Source organism: Plecotus auritus (genome assembly GCF_963455305.1).
Source record: "Plecotus auritus genome assembly, chromosome: 9".
In the NCBI taxonomy this organism is placed as follows: domain Eukaryota; kingdom Metazoa; phylum Chordata; class Mammalia; order Chiroptera; family Vespertilionidae; genus Plecotus; species Plecotus auritus.
Window position 1 is genome coordinate 47,337,945 of NC_137783.1, and position 22,270 is coordinate 47,360,214.

Here is a 22,270-nt window from a genome sequence, read left to right on the forward strand (position 1 = left end):
CTACTGACTGCACCAGCTTGACTCATTTCTGCTGGGAGAACACTGGTACTGAATGGCACAAGCAACTCCAGTGTGACAGGCCAAGCACATGACTGGGAAGGTGACAGAGGATACCAGAGAAAGAAGGGCATCTATTTAAAAAAAAAAAAAAAAATCTCCTCTGCAGGGGAAGGAGGTGGAAGGATGGGCAGGATCCACTGAAATCTATTCTGAAAGCCTTGACAATACTCAAGCAAAAACATACCAGACTTCAGGTTTTGAGCCAGTTCAAATCCTAGCTCTACCACTTACTTCAGGAAGTTACTTAGCCTCTCCAGCTTTTTCAGCTGTAAAATTATGATAATAGTAAACACCATTTAGTGAACACCAACTCAGTGCTAGGCACTAGAAACATGGTATATCCTTTAATTCTCACAATTAATCTACCAAACAAGGATTATTTTCCTCATTTTGCAAAAAAGAATACCCCATGTTCTTTCTACCTATGCATGACTGCTTCCCAGGGGTAATACTATCTACCTGGCAGGACTGTAGGGGGAATTAGAAGCAAAGCACTTAGCATAGGAACTAATACCTGCCACATAGTAGGAGCTCAGGAAATCACTATTGAACAGTAATAAAATCCCATGAACAAGTTTTTCCTCACAATGTCTACCATGAAAATGGCTTTTAATTAGCAGTACTTCTGCAGAACCCAAGGCTCCAACTTACAACTCCTTGAAATACCAGAGTACCATCCATTCTGTGTCAAAAATAATAACATACACACACACAGTTTCTGTTTTAGTTGAAGATCAAAACAAACAATCCAAAAAAATAGAATGATATGAAAGTGATATTGACTCAAATATTAAATATTTTACTTTCCAAAGGATTATCGATCTCATGCCTCTAGGGAGCAGGTACTAATGAACAAATCTAACATCCCAAAAATAATTCCCAGAAGCATCTGTTATCCTGAAGTACTCAGAAAACCATTTCCCAGACTTGACAACATATTGCCAAAATCTTAGTGAGTTTTGCCAACAACATTCTGCTAAGAGGAAAAAAGAATCATTCTGATTCTGGAAGTAAATGCTACTTTCCATCTTAGCCACAAAATAAGATCTTTTCTTCATTTTTACTTTTATCAGTATGTTAATACTGAAAATATGTATAAAATCACAAATAACCTTCTATTAGAAGGAAATTTAAAATATTAAACCCCAAAACCCTTGCCCTTAATTTTAACAAGCTCAAGAAAATCTATGAGAAAAGCTTTTTAAACCAATAATAAAAATAAAATTATCAAAGCCTTGATAATTGAAAGAAAAAAGGGAAGAACAGAAACAACAGTCAGCATGAATGAGCCTCCTGAAAATTAAGAGTCCTAAAACTTCAATTTCAGAGTTTGAAATGTTGCTGTTAAAAGCAACACTTCACAATGACTAACCAGTTTCCTACATTCCTCATCTACCCAATTTTACCACAGGAAAGATACTTACCCCAATGCACACTCAACCTCCAGCAAAAGGCCTCCAGCAATCACAAGGACATTTTTGGGGCAAGGGATACAGGAATGGGGAGGGACAAGGGGGAAGAGCTAGAGTTGTGGGGAGGGAAGGGTCGGAGGGAGGAGACAACTGCAGCTAACAACAATGGGAAACTGTGAATCTAAACCACAAAGTTTTCCCACAGAACAGGATAACAGGGAAAGAGCAATTCTTTTTACCACCTACCAGGTACTTGGCACTGACAATTCATGATAAAACTTAAAAGGTGGAGCCCCCAAATAAATGCAAACAAAGTAAACTTAAGAAACGAACCAAAAGTAACTTGAAAGGACAAATCACAAACTTCATAGAGGCTTAACAAAAACAATTAGGAGGCTGTTTCCTCCAGGGGCATTCCTGATGACAAAGGTCAGCAGTATAACAATAAGGTTTGCAGGGTGGCAGCTGCTTCCAAAAGAAGGGCCAGCAGTAAAAACAGTCCTTTGCGCTACAGTCAAAAAGAGCACTAAAAGACACTTTTATAGGGCTTTGGCGAATAACTAAAACAATGTCATTATTTGAATTCTTTTTTTCAGAATTCCAAGACTGTCAGGACTTAAATCATTTTAACAGGCAAAATTCCTGCAACTCTCATAGACAATGCACACTCTTAAAGAAAAAATGTTGTGTAAACTGAGCTATTGGGTTCAAGAATCAATTTTTAAATGCACTGGATCTCAAATGTTTCCAACCCCAAAGGCGAGGACAGAGAAAGATCTCCACCCCTCTCTTAGGGAAGAGGCCAAGTTATATCACCAAAAACCAACAGCAGGCAAGGTCTTGCCCCCAAACATGTGATCAGTCAGCTCAGAACTTACATTTGTAGGCAGGGCACAAAGGCCCCAGAGGACCAGCACACCCTTCTATGTATCACTCCAGTTATAAAACAACTTTATTGAAAGTTGTTTTATAAGCATACTCATAAAAAACCTCATCAGCAGAATCCTAGCCAAATATGAAGGTCTGTTGTATTTCTATAGGTTGACAAAAAAATATGAGTTGATGTTTAAAAAATATTTAATTAAGATTTATTGGTAAAATTAAACAGATGTAGGCAATGCCCAAAACGAATTAAGCTCTTACATTTTAACAATATACTAAATTAAAGTAGTACTTTGGCAACAAGAAAATACCCCCATAAAAAATTTTTTTAAAGAAAAAAGAAGCCCTGGCTAGGTAGCTCAGTTGGTTAGAGCGTCCTCCCAATATGCCAAGGTTGCAGATTTGAACCCCCGTCAGGACACATACAAGAATCAACCTGTTAATATAAAAACATTCAAACCTGTAAAGAATTTTTGTGAGTTTATTTGAGCCAAACTGTCGACAAATGCCGGGAAGCAGAACCTCAACGAATTGAGATAATGCTCTGGAGAATGGCGGGTTACATCAATATTTATACATTGCAATCAAAGGGGGGACATAGGACATGGGCTACATGAAATCCATTGGTGATAGACTAGAGAGGTGGGAGAAAGAAAAGGGGGGCAGAACCCCTGAGATTGGATAAAAAATAAAATGATAGACACATACTTAGGTGGGTGCAGGAACAATTAACATGATAACAATGAAGGAATTTGTGGTATCTGTCCTGGTGTCCAAACACTTTAGGTTGTGCCCCAAGGGGTCCAGAAAAGGGAAGTTACAAGTTACCCAGACACTTCAAGGGTATGTTATTATAGATGCAAAAAGACAGGCTCAGTTAAGGTAAAGGCTGACCTTGTCAGTGAAGATACCGGCCTAGGACGTAACCACCCAACCGTAACTGCTTTTAGTTAAAGTTTAATTTCAGACCATCCTTTGTGGTTACTTTAGGTCTCTGAATTTGTAAGACCGCCATGCAGGCCTTCCCTGAGCTTGTCAGGTTAGCATGTGGCCCCTTTCGTCCATAAACCAATGAATGAGTAAATAAATGGAACAACAAATCAATGTTTCTCTTTCTTTCCCCCTTCCTTTCTCTCTCTAAAAATATTTTTTTAAAAACAGGGGGGAAAGCCCTAGCTGGTTTGGCTCTGTGGATAGAGCGTTGGCCTGCGGACTGAAGGATCCCCAGTTTGATTCTGGTCAAGGGCACATGCCCAGGTTGTGGGCTATATCCTCAGTGGGGGGCATGCAGGAGGCAGCCAATCAATGATTCTCTCTCATCATTGATGTTTCTATCTCTCTCTCCCTTCCTCTCTGAAATCAATAAAAACATTTTTTTTTAAAAAAAAAAGGGGGAAAATATATTCCTTTTCTTTCACTAACATTAGCATTCTTAACTCAGATCTAGTGTTGGGTAGGGATGAGGCTATTAGTGCCATTTCAAGTGTGAAGCACAGCATCTCTACTGATCAGTGCTAAATGCAAAGAAAAAATGTGCAAATAGCAAGGTCAAGCTCTCTAAGTCATTAAGTGATGGTTACATATTTTATTATGGAACTAATCAAATAAAACTAGAGTACTGGAGCAAAATGAGAGAGTTTCAACGCTGATTACAATGCAACTAGGTAACATGACTTTCCAAACCTCAGCCAGGCAAGGTAGATTATCCACGGGGAAATCTCACCCTAATAGCTTGTAATCTCTTTTGAAACCCCTTAGAAACTATATATATATATGGCTAATATGCAAAGTGTCCCCTCGGAAGTTCAACCAGGACACCAGGAGTTTGATCGATCGCTATGACGTACTTACGCTGACCACCAGGGGGTGGCATGGAACAAAGGAAGGCCCCAGCCAGCAGCTGGAAGGCCCCAATGGACCCTGATCGCCAGCCAGGCCTAGAGACCCTACCCATGCATGAATTTCATGCACCGGACCTCTAGTTTTACATAAAACTCTCATACATACATTCTTCCTTGCCTAAGTTATATTTGGACATTTCTTATTGCCTTTTTAAGACTGCACAGTAGATTCTGTCTCATAGAGAAAGAGAGAACTGCATCAAGCACTGAGCCTCTCCACCCAAAATAAACTGAGTAACTCAATATTTGTTCTAGGTAAGTGCCAATTTGCCAAATTGCCTTTAGGGGAGCTTTCCTGGGCATGACTGGTAGGTGAAGAGGGAGAGTGATATATATGGTTTTAGATTAAAGGAATGAGTGAAAAAAATAAGATGAAGTCGGTATAGCTAAGCTGACTTAAAATGGAGTCTGTATAGTCATCCTGATAAAACTGGTTTAAGCATGAGGAATAGATTTTATTTTACTTTTAACTAGTCTGAAAACTTAAACTTTTGAACTTTTCAGTTATGCATCTGTCAGCAGGGGTGGGGGGGGGGGTGCCCCAAAAAACGAACTAAAAAAAACAACAACTAAGAACCAGCCTGGAAGCAAAATCTCAAAGGATTGAATCAAAGGGGAAACAAGGAAGGTTATGAAATCCACTGGTGGTTAAGATTAAGGAGGTGAAAGAAATCTCTAAAATGGAAAGATACATACTTATTTTACATTGGTGGGTATAGGAGAGTTAACATTTAACATTTACAGTAAAGAGAGATGGTATGGGGCAACAAGATAACAATGAGGAGTCCTGGTGCAGGTGATTATGTAGTAGGTAGTTAGATAGGCATGAGCAGAGTACGAACCAGGACAGAGGGTTACCAGGACAGAGAGCCCAGTGTGCCTAGCAATAGGCAAAACTACAAGCTCTTGCAGGACCACTCCCTTAAACATTAATCCCTGGAGATAACATCTAGGCCTCAGCTGTGTTTCAGCTCCATACCCAGAGAAGCAGCAAAATCAGACAGAGTGACACCATGGCTGACATCAGGACCAACTGCACTGACTAATGGCCACCTGCCCTGGCACCAACCAATCAGTGGAGACCGTGACCCTGAGGGGGCACACCTGAAAACGTTGATGAATAGTCTATTGAGATCCTCCCCTAAGACGTCCAGGTAAAAGCCCTTAAGATGGGGACCCTGAGTGTGCTCTGTCTCTTTCTGGAGCATGCCTTTGCCTTTCCTCCCTCTTTCATCTCTCAAGGCCACTATCTCCCTCTCTCCTTAGCTCCAAGGGCCCTTCTTTCTGTAACTTGTTTCCTGAGCCCATTTCTTCTGTGGCTCACTTCTTCTGCCTCGGTGACTTTCTAAATAAATTTTTCTCTTATAGTTTGAGTCTTGGCTCTGAATTCTATCTTAGCCAGAACTCAAGTACCAAGGTTGCTGAACCAAAGTCTAACACCTGGTGCCATTTTACAGCCAACAATTATGCCTCAGAAAGGTCTGGAAAAGGTAGATACTTACATTCCAAGGGTATGTTATTTTTAATATATTTTTTTTTAATTGATATTTTACAGAGAGGAAGGGAGAGGGATAGAGAGCTAGAAACATCGATGAGAGAGAAACATCGATCAGCTGCCTCCCGCACACCTCCCACTGGGGATGTGCCCGCAACCAAGGCACATGCCCTTGACCGGAATCGAACCCGGGACCCCTCAGTCCGCAGGCCGACGCTCTATCCACTGAGCCAAACCAGTTTCGGCAGGGTATGTTATTTTAGCTGCACAAAAACAATGGACAGATTCACTTAAGGTAAACATGAACCTTTTCTAAGGAAGCATACACCTGGGACTTGACTACCCAACATGCTGCCCAGTTGGGAATTTATGATCATATTATCCTAAGTGATTACTTTTGGTCACTGAGCTTGTCAGACCTGCCATGTGGTCCCTTTTTTGTTCATGCATCAATGCCTGGAGATACATATAAATCCTATAGATAACAATATGGAGAATTTAGGGAAAAATGTTCATGTGTCCAGACCACCAGACATCTGAAAGATTACCATCTCAGACCAATCCAGAGGCTAAGAATGCAGGACAGATTCTTCTCAACAGTGTATTTTTTACTATAAGAACTCTCAGCTTTTCTTTTTACTTTCTTTTCTTTACCAGGTAGTGTTTTTGATTTGCAAATTCTAAGACCTTGGAATAAAACTTGGTGACTTTTCATTTTAGCAAAGCTTTCTGATTCATTTATGCTCAGTCTAAAGATGTCATGTTTAAATGTCCAGGGATCCTAAATTTGGATGACTAATTATAGCAGTACTTTGAAATAATTGTGCTTCAACAAAACTTGTCATATTATTTCAAGTATTTTGCAGGCAATGTTACACCCCTTTGGTCCACCTTTAACCATAACAGACAAAGGCCTCTGGAAAAATATAAATAATATTAGCAGAAAGAACCTACTTTGAGAGAGAACCAAGATGGCGGCATAGGTAAACACCTAAACTGCTGCCTCACACAACAATTTCAAAACTACAACTAAAAGACAAAACGTCTGTCACCCAAAACCACGGGAAAGCTGGCTGAGTGGAAGTTCTACAACTAGAAGGAAAGAGAAAAGAGCATTGAGACGTGAACAAGCGCTGAAAAGCTGAGGTACGCAGGTGTGTGAATCGGGCTGGCGGCGGGTGACTGGGTGCGCTGCTTTTTTCAACCTGAAGGGAGACAAGCTCCCAATTACTCTGAAATCCAGTTTCTGGGGAGACGCTGGGGACCCAAACTCCTACGGGGAGAAGCTGGAATGTCTGCCATCGGGTTGGAAAGTGAGGGTGGCTTTCTTGCAGAGGTGCACGTAGCAATCATTGTTTACTGTGCTGGGGCATGGGGTGTGGGGACTTGAAAACGCGAAGACGCAGAGACGGCTAACTGGCAGCCATCACTGTTTGCCACGCCCTAGCCTAGTGATTCCCTGAGACCCCACCCCGCACAATCTACAAACCCACCCAAGCTCCACGCAGCGGCTTTTGCATATAAATGGTCTACCCTATCGCAGCTTAACCTAACAAACTGCAGCTCTGGTCAGACAGCTCCAAAACCTCCAAACCCCAAGCAAAGAGAAGAAAACTGTAGTTCTCGCTGTAGCTCCTGCTGGGTGGCCTCAGACAGTAGCTGACCCGCACCCCATTGGAGATCCAGAAGCTAGTGTATCTGGATGGTCAGTGTAAGACGACACCAGATTTCAACTACACACATCCATAAGTGACACATTCAAGAGGCAGACTCAGTGAGCACCAAAGCCCCACTGAAGCAAGTCCTGCCCAATAAGCATGTCTCCAGCACAGCAGTTCTTCCATTATAGACATAGCAGGTCCTCACAGCCAATTGGCCTGGAGGTCAACTCCTCCCAGTGTACCAGCAGCAATCAAGGCTTAACTACACCAAGACTTTGCACTCAGCCCACAAACGGGTGCACCAAGAGTGTCCACCTCAGGTGACAGGCTGAACATCTGGTCACCTACCACAGAAAACCACTCCATCAACACAGGGAAGCAGCAAAATGCGGAGACAAAGAAACATGTCACGAATAAAAGAAATGGAGGAAAGCAAACTACTGGACATAGAGTTCAAAACCACATTTAGCCCTGACCGGTTTGGCTCAGTGGATAGAGCATCGGCCTGCGGACTGAAGGGTCCTGGGTTCGATTCCGGTCAAGGGCATGTACCTTGGTTGCAGGCACATCCCCAGTAGGGAGTGTGCAGGAGGTGGCTGATCAATGTTTCTCTCTCATCGATGTTTCTAACTCTCTATCCCTCTCCCATCCTCTCTGTAAAAAAATCAATAAAACATACTTTTAAAAAAAACACCACATTTATAAGTTTACTCAAGAATCTTCTAAAAACCACCAAGAAACTTGATGAGACCTCCGAGGAGCTTAGTGAGACCTTCAAGGACCTTAATGAGAATGCCAAAAAAAAAAATGGAAAAGGACCAGTCAGAAATTAAGCATACACTGTCTGAAATAAAGAATATACAGAAATTCAACTGTAGATCAAAGGACCCCAAGAATCAAACCAAAGATCTGAAATATGAGGAAACAAAAAACACCAAACCAGAAAAACAAAAAGAAAAAAGAATCCAAAAACATGAAGATAGTGTAAGGAGCCTCTGGGACAACTTTAAGCATACCAACATCCGAATTATTGGGGTGCCAGAAGAAGAGAGAGAGCAAAATATTGAAAACCTATTAGAAGAAATAATGACAGAAAACTTTCCCTACCTGGTGAAAGAAATAGACTTACAAGCCCAGGAAGAGGAATCCAAAGAGGACCACAAACAAGAGAAATCCAAAGAGGACCACACCAAGACACATCATAATTAAAATGCCAAGGGCAAGCCGAAACCGGTTTGGCTCAGTGGATAGAGCGTCGGCCTGCGGACTGAAAGGTCCCGGGTTCGATTCCGGTCAAGGGCATGTACCTTGGTTGCAGGCACATCCTCAGTGGGAGGTGTGCAGGAGGCAGCTGATCGATGTTTCTCTCTCATCGATGTTTCTAGCTCTCTATCCCTCTCCCTTCCTCTCTGTGAAATATCAATAAAATATATTTAAAAAATAAAAATAAAATAAAAAATGCCAAGGGCAAAAGACAAAGAGAGAATCTTGAAAGCAGTAAGAGAAAAACAGTTAGTTACCTACAAGGGAGTACCCATATGACTGTCAGCTGATTTCTCATCAGAAACTATGCAGGCCAGAAGGGAGTGGCAAGAAATATTCAAAGTGATGAACAGCAAGAACCTACAACCAAGATTACTCTACCCAGCAAAGCTATCATTCAGAATTGAAGGTCAGATAAAGAGCTTCACAGACAAGAAAAAGCTAAAGGAGTTCATCACCACCAAACCAGGATTATATGAAATGCTGAAGGGTATTCTTTAAGAGGAGGAAGAAGAAGAAAAAGGTAAAGATAAAAATTATGAACAACAAAATGACAACAAATACATACCTACCAACAAGTGAATCTAAAAATCAAGTGAATAAAAAATCTGATGAACAGAATGGACTGATGAATATAATAGAATCAGGGACATAGAAAGGGAATGGACTGACAATTCTCAGGGGAAAGGGGGTGTGAGGGGTGCAGGAAGAGATTGGACAAAAATCTTACACCTATGGATGAAGACAGTGGCGGGGGGTAAGGGCATGGGGTGGGGTGGGGAATCAGGTGGAGGGGAGCTATGGGGGAAAAAAAAGAGGAACACCTGTAATAATCTGAACAATAGATTTATTTACAAAAAAAAAAAAGAACCTACCTTTAAGATTTAAATAAAGCAATCAAGAGAAATGGGGTGGGGGATGAAAGAACACAGGCTGAAAAGTCCTATCTGGTCAGATCCCACAGCCTTTCATTATTGGTCTCCATAAGCAAGCAGGGTAGGATACAGCAGAATATTCAATTTAATTAAAGAACAATTTGCTTAAAAGACAAACAGAATTTCTCCAGGAAAAACAAAGGTGACTCCCTCCTGGAATAACCCAAAGCAAAACCATTATTATTGGTTTTTACTTCTGAAATGCTAATGATAATGTTGATTTTGGCAGTAAAGACAGGAGCTGAGTGGTTTCATAGCAGAAGCCAAATTGGAAAATAAAATCTAAATGAGCCTAGCTGATTTGGCTTAGTGGACAGAGCATCTGCCTGTAGACTAAAGGGTCCCGGGTTCAATTCCAGTCAAGGGCACATGCCTGGGTTGCAGGCTCAATCCACAGTGGGGGGTGGGCAGGAGGCAGCCAATCAATGATTCTCTCTAATCACTGATGTTTCTATCTTTCCCTCTCCCTTCCTTTCTGAAATCAATAAAAAATATATTTTTAAAAAATCTAAATGAAAGAGCTAAAACTATAAAATTTCAGAAGTAAATATAAGCCCTGGCTGGTGTGACAATTGATTGAGCATCATCCTATGCACCGAAAGGTCACTGGTTCGATTCCTGGTCAGGGCACATACCCAGGTTGTGGGTTCAATCCCTGGTCAGGGTACATTCAGGAGGCAACCTAGATGTTTCTCTTTCACACTGAGGTATCTCTCTTCCTCTCCCTTCCTCTCTATCTAAAATCAATAAAAACATATTAAACAATATATAAGCATACATATATCTTCATGCTCTTAGGTTAGGCAAAGTCTTAGATATGACACAAATAGCAAAAGAAAAATAGATACATTTTACTTCATCAAAATTAAAACTTTTATGCTTCAATGGATATCATCAAAAAAGTAATGAGACACCCCAAATAATGGGAGGAAATATTTGCAAATTGTATATCTAGTAAGGGACTTGTATTTAGAATATATAAAGAACACTTACAACTAAGTAATAAAAACAACTCAATTTTAGAATTGGTATTTTTTTAAAATCCCAGTTTAAAAACAAAGGATCTTAACATACATTTCTCCAAAGATAAAGAAACGGCCCTGACCGGTTTGGCTCAGCCTGCGGACTGAAAGGTCCCGGGTTCGATTCCAGTCAAGGGCATGTACCTTGGTTGTGGCACATCTCCAGTGGGGGGTGTGTAGGAGGCAGCTGATCGATGTCTCTCTCTCATCGATGTTTCTAACTCTCTATTCCTCTCCCTTCCTCTCTGTAAAAAATCAATAAAATATATTTTAAAAAAAATAAAAAATAAACAAATGGATAATAAACACATGAAAACCTGCTCAACAACAGAATATGAAGAGAGGCAGGAAGAGTGACTTTACAGTAGAGAACCCTAACAACTAGTGCCTTAGCCAGGTGATCAAGGTCAATATTAACAATGATAAATCATGTTGATAATATGTACCCTTGATATGATGTGATGAGAACGGCACTGTATCTCTGTAATCTTCCTCCCCAAAACTGATAACCCTAGTCTAATCATGAGAAAAGTATCAAATTCCAATAGAGGGGTATCCTGCAAAATATTTGACTAGTACTTCCCGATACTGTTAAAGTCACCAGAAAACAAAGTGTGAGAAATTTACAGCTAAGAGGAGCCTAAGGAGACATGACAAGTAATGTGAAATTTTAGATGGAAACAGAACAGAAAAAAGACATTAGATAAAAATGGAAGAAATCTGAATTATCTATGGACTTTAGCTAACTATAATATATCAATATTAGTTCCTTAATTGCAACAAATATACAATACTAATGTAAGATGTTAATAATAGGGGAAACTATTAGGATAGGGACATATGGGAACTCTCTCCACTATCCACTCAATTTTTTTGTATATCTAAAACTATTCTAAAAATAGTGTCATAATAATGAAGGGGTTTAGAACAGGCCTCCCCAAGAGGCCTGTTGACACTGGATTATTTTGAGCTGAAGGCAGTCAAGACCCTGCAGGCCCAAGAGAAACTTGTACCTCTCCCTTAAAGAATTTAAATTGTGGGCCTTGCTCACAATAAGGGTTATTTTCAGAAATAACTTTTTATGAGCTATCTATGGGGCAGGGCAAACGTCTAATTATTGAACTTCTGCTCATCTTACTGTCCTAAGAATGACCTTCCTCCCTCTGAAGCTCAGGTGCCTTACCTCAACCTTAAGCTTGGATTGCCATACATTTTAACTTTCTGTCTCTGAACCTTTCATATATATGAGGTTTCCAAATGTACATATGCAATTAAATTTGGTTATTTTCTCTTATTAATCTGTCTTATGTCGATTCTTATGGAAGAGTCCATAAAAGTAGAGGAAAATTTCTTCCTTCCCCACAATAACAAACGAACACAGATTAATTAAATTAAAACAACACAATGAAAATCAAAACCACAATGAGATACCTCTTCACAGAAGAGTTGGCACAAATGTGGAGAAATCTAAACTCTCCTAAATTGCTGGTGTAAATGTAAAATGGTACAGCCACTTTTAAAAACAGTCTGGCAGATGCTCAAAAGATTAAACATAGAGTTAACATATGACCCAGCAATGCTACTTCTAGATATATGCTAAGAGAAATTAAAACTTATATGCACTTAAAAACTTATACACCAGTGTGCATAACAGCATTATTCATGATAGCCAAAAAGTGGAAATTCAAATATACATCAACTGGTAGATAAATAAAATGTGGTTATTCATACAGTCTAATAGTATTTAGCCATAATAAGAATGAAGTACAATACATGCTACAACATATATAAACCTTGAAAATATTATTCAAAGTGAAAGCTGGTCACAAAAGACCATTATATGATTAAAATTATATGAAATGTTCAGAATAGGCAAACTATAGAGATAGGAAGTAGATTTGTGGTTACCTAGGGCTGAGAAGAGGTGTAAAGGAAATAGAAAGTAACTGTTAATAGGTACAGTGTTTCTTCTGGGGATGACAGAAATGTTCTAAAATTGATTGTGGTGATGGCTGTTCAACTCTGTGAATATATTAATAACCATTGAATTGTACACTTTAAATGGGTGACTTGTATGGTTTGTAAATTATATCTCAATAAAGCTGTATGTGTGTGTGTGTTTAAGTCACAGTTTCCCTTTTTGCAAAACAAGGACAGGACCCTGTTTCATGTCTGTTTTTTAAATTGGATCTCTACAAATAACAGCAGCTGCCATCTGGTAAAACTAGATGGCTTCAAATGTTTGGCAAGCAGCTTCTGTGCATACGAGATTTTTAATCATTTTTAAAAATACATAAGCAAAGAAAATCAGGTTGTCGGTACTTTCTACCCTCTGACGTTATCATTTAACTTGGTGCAGAATGCAATAACCATTTCCCTAATTAAGAAGCCAACAGTAATAGCACCAAATACACATATGTCCAAAGTGGATAGACACAGATAATTCACTTTGACAAAAATAAGGTTGAAAATGCCACCAAAATAGCACAGCAGCAAAAATCAGAGTACATGTCTTATGTCTGGCTGAAAAGACAGAACAGATGAACAAGGCAAGCTGGAGTGATACTTGCTGGGCACACCCTTTGCTAAATAATTACAAACATTCCCCCACATACTTTTTGAGCATCTTTCCCTGGATACTTACTCAGAAGCTGACTTAAAACTCTCAAAACATATCCCTTCTCACCACCTCCACTGCTAACATCCTAACAGAGTCACCTAGGATATTACCTAGAAGACTGTAATAGTCTTCTATCTGGTCTCCTTGCTTCCATTACAACCACTTCTTCACACAACAATCAGAATCATCTTTAAAAAAAATAAAATGAGCCAAGCTGATGTGGCTCAGTGGTTGAGCATCAATGTATGAACCAGGAGGTCACAGTTTGATTCCCGGTCAGGGCGTATGCCCAGGTTTGGGACTCAACCCCCAGTATGGGCCATGCAGGAGGCAGCCAATCAATGATTCTCACCAGTGATGTTTCTATCTCTCTCTCCCTCTCCCTTCCTCCCTGAAATCAATAAAAACATATTTAAAACAAAAACAAAAACACAACCTTAAAAAAAAATCAGCTCGCCCTAGCCAGTTTGGCTTAGTGGATAGAGCGTCAGCCTGCGGACTGAAAGATCCCAGGTTTGATTCCGGTCAAGGGCACATGCCTGGGTTGCAGGCTCAGTCCCCAGTGGGGGGTGGGCAGGAGGCAGCCAATCAATGATTCTCTCTCATCATTGATGTTTCTATCTCTCTTTCCCTCTCCCTTCCTCTCTGAAATCAATAAAAATGTATTTTTTTTTTTTAAATAGGCCCTAGCCTGGTGGCTCAATTGGTTAGAGCATCCCCATACACCAAAAGGTTGCAGGTTCGACCCCATGTCCGGGGCGCATATGGGAGGCAGCCAATTGATATTTCTCTCTCACATTAATGTTCCTTTTTCTCTCTTGCCCTTCCTCTCTCTCTAAAAATCAATAAAAACATATCCTCTAGTGAGGATTTAAAAATCAAATTATTACTCCACATAAAAAACTTTAATGTCTTACCATTACATTCTGAATCATATCCCTCATGATACAGCCCCTACTTCTCTCGATAATTTCATCTTTACTGCACTCTGCCTATCATTTTTTAAAGATGCCAAGCTAGTTCCCCTCTCAAGGATTTTTCACTTGCTAATCCCTCTCCATTGAATGCTCATTCCCCAGCTCTTTGAATAGCCTGCTCCTTCACTTCATTCAGCTCTCTACTTAAATGTTACTCTCCTCAAAGGGACTCCCTGAACACCTCATTTAAAATTTTTTCTTTTCAATTCTCACCTGAGGATATTCCTCCATTTATTTTTTAGAGAGAGTTGAAGAAAGAGAGAAAGACAGAGAGAAATATCAATGTGAGAGAAACACATCGATTGGCTGCCTCCTGCACGAGCCCTGACCAGGGCCTGGGCTGGGGAGGAGCCTGCAACTGAGGTACATGTCTTGACCGGAATCAAACCCGGGACCCTTTGGTCTGCAGGCTAGCACTCTATCCACTGAGCCAAACTGGCTAGGGCCTCATGTAAAATTACCACATGCCACTCTGTCACCCAAAAAATTCAATGAAAAGAAACAATATAAAATAAATAAATAAATAAATAAATAAATAAATAAATGTTAGGTAGAAAAAAATTATTAAAGCTGTGGTATATTTAATAGTACACAATGGAATGAATACCACTTGGCCATAAAAAAAGAAGGAAGTCTTACCATGTGGACAGTATAGATCAGGGGTGGGCAAACTTTTTGACTCGAGGGCCACAATGGGTTCTTAAACTGGACTGGAGAGCTGGAACAAAAGCATGGATGGAATGTTTGTGTGAACTAATATAAATTCAAAGTAAAGGAGCGGAGGGGAGAGCAAGAGAACCGGATAGAATGGCCGGATCCGGCCCGCGGGCCATAGTTTGCCCAAGGCTGGTATAGATGGATCTGGAGAGTATTATGATCAGTGAAAAAAGGCAGTCAGAGAAAGACAAGTATCATATGATTTCACTTATATGTGAAATCTAATGAACAAAATAAACTAACACACAAAATATAAACAGACTCATAAATACAGAGAACTAGACTGACAGCTGTCAAAGGGAAGTTGAGTTAAAAAAAAAAAAAAGGTGAAGGGATTGAGAAGAAAAAAACACACACAACAAAAACCTCATACACATAGACAACAGTACGGTGATTACCAGAGGGAAAGTGGGGTGAGGAGAGGTAGAAGATGGTAAAAGAGGGATAAATGTTGATGGCAGGAGATCTGACTTGGGGTGGTGAACATATTTATATATATAAAAGCCTAATATGCAAATTGTCCCCTCAGGAGTTCAACCGAGAGTTTAATCGCTCACTATGATGTGTGCTGGCCACCAGGGGGCGGCACGGAATGAAAGAAGGCCCCGGCCAGCAGCTGGCAGCCAGGGAAGGGAGACCCCAGCCAGCTGGAAGGAAGGCCCTGGCCGGCAGCCAGAAGGCCCCGATCAGCCCTGATCGCTGGCCAGGCCTAGGGACCCTACCCATGCACGAATTTCATGCACATGTACAATTTTATAATATATAATTTGCATATCTAGTAATATAATATGCAAATGATATATTATAAAATTGTACACCTACAACCTATATAACTTTATTTTAAAAAGAAAGTTATAATCATTGTATATTACATAGCTCAGGCTCAATATCTGTATATGTAAACAATAAATAATTATTTGATCCTCCAAATTACATAATTATATTGAGACTATAAGGGAAAAGACATATATGCATGAAAGAGACAAAACTGCCCTGGCCGGTGTGGTTCAGTTGGTTAGAGTTCACGAAGGGTTGTTGTTTGATTCCCGGTCAGGCACATACCCAAGTTTTGAGTTTGATCCCCAGTGGGATTACATGGGGGAGGAAACCAATGAACGTTTCTCTTTTTCTCCCTCTCCCTTCCTCTCTCACATCAATTAAAAAAAAAAAAAAGAGGCAAAACCATATGGCACTTTATATGTTTAGTACTTTATATTAAGTGATAAATTATGCTATTAGAAATATTTCAGGCAAGTGAATATGATTGCCTCAAGGGATGGGATAACTTATTTTTCCTTCTAAGCATATAACACTATTTGAATTTTTATTTTTAATCCTCACCCAAGGATATGTTTTATTTATTTTTAGAGAGCGGGGGAAGGAGGGAGAGAAAGAAACATCAATGTGAAAGAGAAATATCCATCAGTTGCCTCCTGTATGCTCACCAACCAGGGATGGAACCTGCAACCTAGGTAGGTATGTGTCCTGACTGATAATCAAACTCTTAACCTTTTGGTGTTCCAACCAACTGAGCCACCGGCCAGGGCATAATACTATTTGAATTTTTAAAACTATGCACATTGCCTTAGCTAGTTTGGCTCAGTGGATAGAGCGTCAGCCTGCAGACTGAAGGGTCCCGGGTTCGATTCCAGTCAAGCCTGGGTTGCGAGCTTGATCCCCAGTGGAGGGTGTGCAGGAGGCAGCTGATCAATGATTGTCTCTCATCATTGATGTTTCTATCTCTCTCTCTCCCTTTCTCTTCCTTTCTGAAATCAATAAAAATATATTTCAAAAAAAGTAGTTTAAAAAAAAATTTGCACATGTTCCCAGTAATCCCACTTCTAAGAATACATCCCAAGACATCAGAAACACCAATCAGAAAGGATATATGCACCCCTATGTTCATAGCAGCACAATTCACCATAGCTAAGATTTGGAAACAGCCTAAGTGCCCATCAGCAGATGAGTGGATTAGATAACTGTGGTACATCTACACAATGGAATACTATGCTGCTGTAAAAAAGAAAGGACTCTTACCATTTGCAACAGCATGGATGGACCTGGAGAGCATTATGCTAAGCAAAGTAAGCCAGTCAGAGAAAGATAAGTATCACATGATCTCATTCATTTGTGGAATATAATGAACACCATAAACTGATGAACAAAAATAGATCCAGAGACATAGAAGCATACAACAGACCGTCAAACCTCAGAGGGAAGGCAGGGGAGGGTGGGAGGAGGGCGTTAAGACATCAACCAAAAGATTTGTATGCATGCATATAAGCATAGCTAATCAACACAGACAATAAGGGGGTGGGTGAGGGCCTGTGCTGGGAGGCAGGAGCAGGCTGGGAGAGGTCAATGGGGTAAAAAGGAGACATATGTAATACTTTCAACAATAAAGAATTTTTTTAAAAAGGATCAAATGAAAAAAAACATGTTAATATTAGGGGAAACTGGGAAGAGGGCATATGGGAATTCTTTATACTACTTTTGCACCTTGATATAAATTTAACATTGTTTCAATTAAGAAGTTTAAAATATTTTAGAGAAAAAAAAAACTATGCACATGTATTACTTTGATAAATATAAGAGTTCCTACCCTGGTCTGTGTGGTTCAGTGGTTGGAGCATCAGTCAGTGCATGGAAGGGTCGTGATTGGATTCCCAGTCAAGGACACATACCTGGGTTGCAGGATTGATCTCCAGCCCAGGTTGGTGCATGTGTGGGAGGCAGCCAATCAATGTATCTCATTTGGCTGATTCTCTTACTCTCTCTCTTTCTCTCTCTCTCTGCCTCTCCCTCCTCCCTTCCGCTATCTCTAAAAGAATCAATGGGCCCTAACCAATTTGGCTCAGTGGATAGAGCATCGGCCTGCAGACTGAAGGGTTCCAGGTTCGATTTCGGTCAAAGGCATGTACCTTGGTTGCAGGCACATCCCCAGTAGGGGGTGTGCAGGAGGCAGCTGATGGATGTTTCTCTCTCATAGATGTTTCTAACTCTCTCTCCCTCTCCCTTCCTCTCTGTAAAAAATCAATAAAATATATATTTTTTAAAAAGAATCAATGGAAAAAAAATCCTCAGGTGAGGATTAACGAATGAATGAATGAATGGATGGATGGATGGATGTTCCTTGTAGGGAAGGAGAAGAGGCTTTGGCTTTATCTATAGTGTTTTATTTCTAAGATAAAGGAGAAGAAAAACAAATGTTAAAGTGCTTAATTCTGGTAGGACTATGAGTATTTGTTTTTGTGGGTTTTTTATTTTATTTTAAGTTTTAAAATTTCTCAACACTCCTTTCCCCAAATCCCAAGTTTCCTATATAGATGGTTTTCAGACCATTAATGGTTCTGTGTACCTTCCTTGAAATGCTCTCAACTTTGTCAGTGTCCATTTAAATAAATCAATATACAAAATGTGTTTCCAATCTAGTACAAAAATATATTGGAACCAATACTTTTGTGACCTGGATAAATTCTTGGTAATATAGCTGAAGGTGTTTTTAGCTGCTACATTGCATAGGCAGTTCCTGCTACATTTGTGATTAACCAAAATTCCCTGATATTATTCATATGACCTGCTGCCCAACCAGCTCCTCCTCATACTGTTCTTGAGCATTTCAGGTTTTGAATTAAATTTAATTTCAATTTGAGCCCATGATTTCATCCTATGGATATAAGTTTTTTAAAACATATTTTTATTGATTTCAGAAAGTAAGGGAGAGGAAGAGAGAGATAGAAACATTGATGATGAGAGAGAATCATTGATCAGCTGCCTCCTGCATGCCCCTTACTGGGGATCGAGCCCATAACCCAGGTATGTGCCCTGACTGAGAATCTATGACCTCCTGGTTCATAGGTTGACACTCAACCACTGAGGCATACCGGTTGGGCTATAGATATAATTTTAAAGGCTTTATTCATCTGTCATATTAACTACTCTTGCAGCTTTGCAAATTATATATCTGATTAATATGATTTTTTAAAATTTCTACTCTATCCAAAGTCCAAAGATAATCCACCAGAGACTATCCTGGTGAAATTAAGAGTCTAAGTGGGTACAATTATTCAATTTTTTACACATTCATTTAATCAATCAAATCATATCTAATTATATATCAGCCACAAATGTATCATGAAAGATTATGAAACTATAGGATTATATCTATAACTAGATCTACTAACCTCATAATTCTAAATAAAAATAAAAGTATAGGATTCAAGAATAGAAACAGACGGAATTTGTTATGATAAATCAACCCATGCTTTTTTTTTTTAAGATACTTTTTAAAAAATATTTTAAAAATATTTTTGTTGATTTCAGAGAGGAAGGGATATGGAGAGGGAGATAGAAACATCAGTGATGAGAGAGAATCACAGATCGGCTGCCTCTTGCACGCCCCACACTGTGGATCAAGCCCGCAACCGGGGTATGTGCCCCGATGGTATGTGCCCCGACTGGGAATCAAACCAGGACCTCCAGGTTCCTAGGTCGACACTCAACCACTGAGCCACGTGGGCCTTGCTTTATTGAATTTTTAGAGGGAGAGGCAGGGAGAGATAGGGAGAGAAACATCAATGTTAGAGAGAAACATCTATCAGTTGCCTCCTGTACGCACCCGACTGGAGATCAAACCTGCAACCTGGGTATGTGCCCTGACCAGGGATCAAACTAGCAACCTTTCAGTACATGGGACAGTGTTTGACCAACTGAGCCACACCAGCCAGGGTCCATGCTAACTTTTTAATACTCCATATCAACTGAGTTTAATCATTTGTAATTGAATTTTCCCAGGAATTAATATCAATTTTCACAGGTTTGTAGTTTTCCAACTACTTTCCTCACTTTGTATATCAGAACATTTGCCTCTCTGGTTTTTATGATTTATGATTAACAATAGTGGCTCTGAGATAATTAGCTAATTAATTAATTCAGCACTCTGAAATTCAATTGGGCCTTAAGACTTAAATTCATTTTTAAATGTTCAGTCTTACCATTTCTAGGGCTACAATTTCTAGTTTACAATTTGCTATATACTTTCTAGTTTGAAAACTATTGTTCTTGCTGCTAATAATAATCTACATAGTACTTTTTTTCTCCATAAGGATATTGTTTCACATTCTTTTCTAGAAGCTTTATTATTTTAAAATTCATGTTTTAAATCCATAATTCTTCAAGAATTCTTTGTTGTATATACATAATACTTATTTTTTTAAGGAACTAGTTGATCAACTGCTTCCTGCATGCCCCACACTGGGGATTGAGCCCGCAACTCCAGCATGTGCCCTGAGCGGGAATTGAATTGCGACCTCCTCGTTTATGGGTTGACACTCAACCACTGAGGCACACTGGCTGGGCTAAAGAACTTTATAATATCTAAAAAAATCCTATAAATAGGTTAGATAAAATTAATATACCATTATCTCATCCTATCTAATAAAGAGGGAATATGCAAATTGACTGTCACAAAGATGGCGGTGCCCACAGCGGACAAGGGGTTTCCATAACACAATATGGCTGTGCCTATAGTGGAGGCCAAGTTCCCATAACGAGCCTTAACGAGCAATCAGCAGGGACCTGAGGCTGCATGGCGCTGGGCCGGGGCAGGGAACCTGAGGCTGCGCCCCCCCACCCAGTGGGGCTTGACAGGGGACCTCAGGCTGTGTCCCCAACCCTGGAACCAGGCTGGGGGACCTCAGGCCCTGCCCCCGCCTGGCGGGGCTTGACGGGGGACCTAAGGCCACACCCCCTACCTGGCAGGGCTTGATGGGGGGCCTCAGGTCACGCCCCCCGCCCCAGCGCTGGGCCGGGGGACCTGAGGGACCTGAGGCTGTGCCCCACACCTGGTGAGGCTTGACGGGAGACCTGAGGCTGCGCTCCCCACCCCCCAGACACCGGGCCAGGAAACCTAAGGCTGTGCCCCCTACCCAAGGGGCTTGACAAGGGTGGGGGCAGCCGGATCTGGATCTCGCCCAATGAGGGTGGAGCCAGCTGGGTCTGGGTCTCGCACGATTTTGAAGTGCCGCAGATGGGCAGGGACTTGACTCTGGGTCCCACGGCGTGCCCCAGACTCTGACAGGAGGAAGATTTTCATATATATTTTAGTAATTTTCTTTCATCTCTGACACTTCTATTATAGAGAATGGACAAATAGCAATATTAAAATATTTCCTCTAATTAATCCCCTTTTAATGTGCATGAATTTCATGCACAGGGCCACTAGTTTTATATATAAGGAAACTGAAGCACAGATATATTAAAATTATTTGCCCAAGGTCAAAGAGCTACAATGAACCAAAATCTCCTCTTGCAGTCTAGGGCTCTTTTCATAAAGCCATGTGGATCTCTAATACAAAACTGCTATTGCCCTAGCTGGTTTGGCTCAGTGGATAGAGCTTTGGCCTGCACACTGAAGGGTCCCAGGTTCGATTCCAGTCAAGGGCACATGCCTGGGTTGCGGGCTCGACCCCCAGTAGGGGCCTGCAGGAGGGAGTTAATCAATGATTCTCTCACATCATTGATATTTCTATCACTCTCTTCCCTCTCCCTTCCTCTCTGAAATCAATAAAAATATATTTTTTTAAAAAACTACTGAAGATTGCACATAAAATTTCTTGCTTAAAAATTGATTTGCAGCCGAAACCGGTTTGGCTCAGTGGATAGAGAGTCAGCCTGCGGACTGAAAGGTCCCAGGTTCGATTCCGGTCAAGGGCACGTACCTTGGTTGCGGGCACATCCCCAGTAGGAGGTGTGCAGGAGGCAGCTGATCGATGTTTCTCTCTCATCGATGTTTCTGGCTCTCTATCCCTCTCCTCTCTCTTCCTCTCTGTAAAAAATTAATAAAATATATTTTTAAAAATATTGATTTGCAAAGCCCTGGCTGATGTGGCTCAGTTGGTCAGATGTCACCTGCACATGGAAAGTTTGCCAGTTTCTATTCCCAGTCAGGGCACATGCCTGGGTTGTAGGCTCTATTCCTGGTAGGGGGCATACAGGAGGCAGCCAATCAATGTTTCGCTCTCACACTGATATTTCTCTCTCCCTCTCCCTTCCTCTCTCTCTAAAAAAAAATTAATAAAAATATATTTTTACATAGATTTTTCCATTAGTGGCTGATAGGGGTTAAGAGGGGGGAAGATACAAAAGAAATGGGTGTGGCTATAAAAGAGCAATAACATAGATCCTGTGAAGAAAATATTCTTTACCTTTACTGTATCAATGTCAATATCTTGGTTGTAATATTGCACTTCAGTTTTGGAAGACGTTACCATTGGGGAAACTGGGAAAGGCATACATCAGATCTCTCTAATTCCGTGTGAATCTAG

The 22,270-nt window shown here is 40.5% G+C and overlaps 1 protein-coding gene across 4 annotated transcripts in view; it reads right to left on the reverse strand.

Moving 5' to 3' along the window:
• The window catches only part of USP54 (ubiquitin specific peptidase 54), a 135,236-nt gene that overhangs the window by 102,095 nt on the left and 10,871 nt on the right, over positions 1-22,270 (reverse strand). Inside the window, exon 1 of one of the 4 annotated variants that reach the window (XM_080642727.1) lies at positions 1,485-1,540. The exons of 2 other annotated variants lie outside the window; for them this stretch is intronic. The gene's annotated coding sequence lies outside the window, so the exon portion shown is untranslated. Of the gene's footprint in view, positions 1-1,484; positions 1,541-22,270 lie in introns of those variants that run through there. One more of the 4 variants, XM_080642729.1, reaches the window with a different exon arrangement.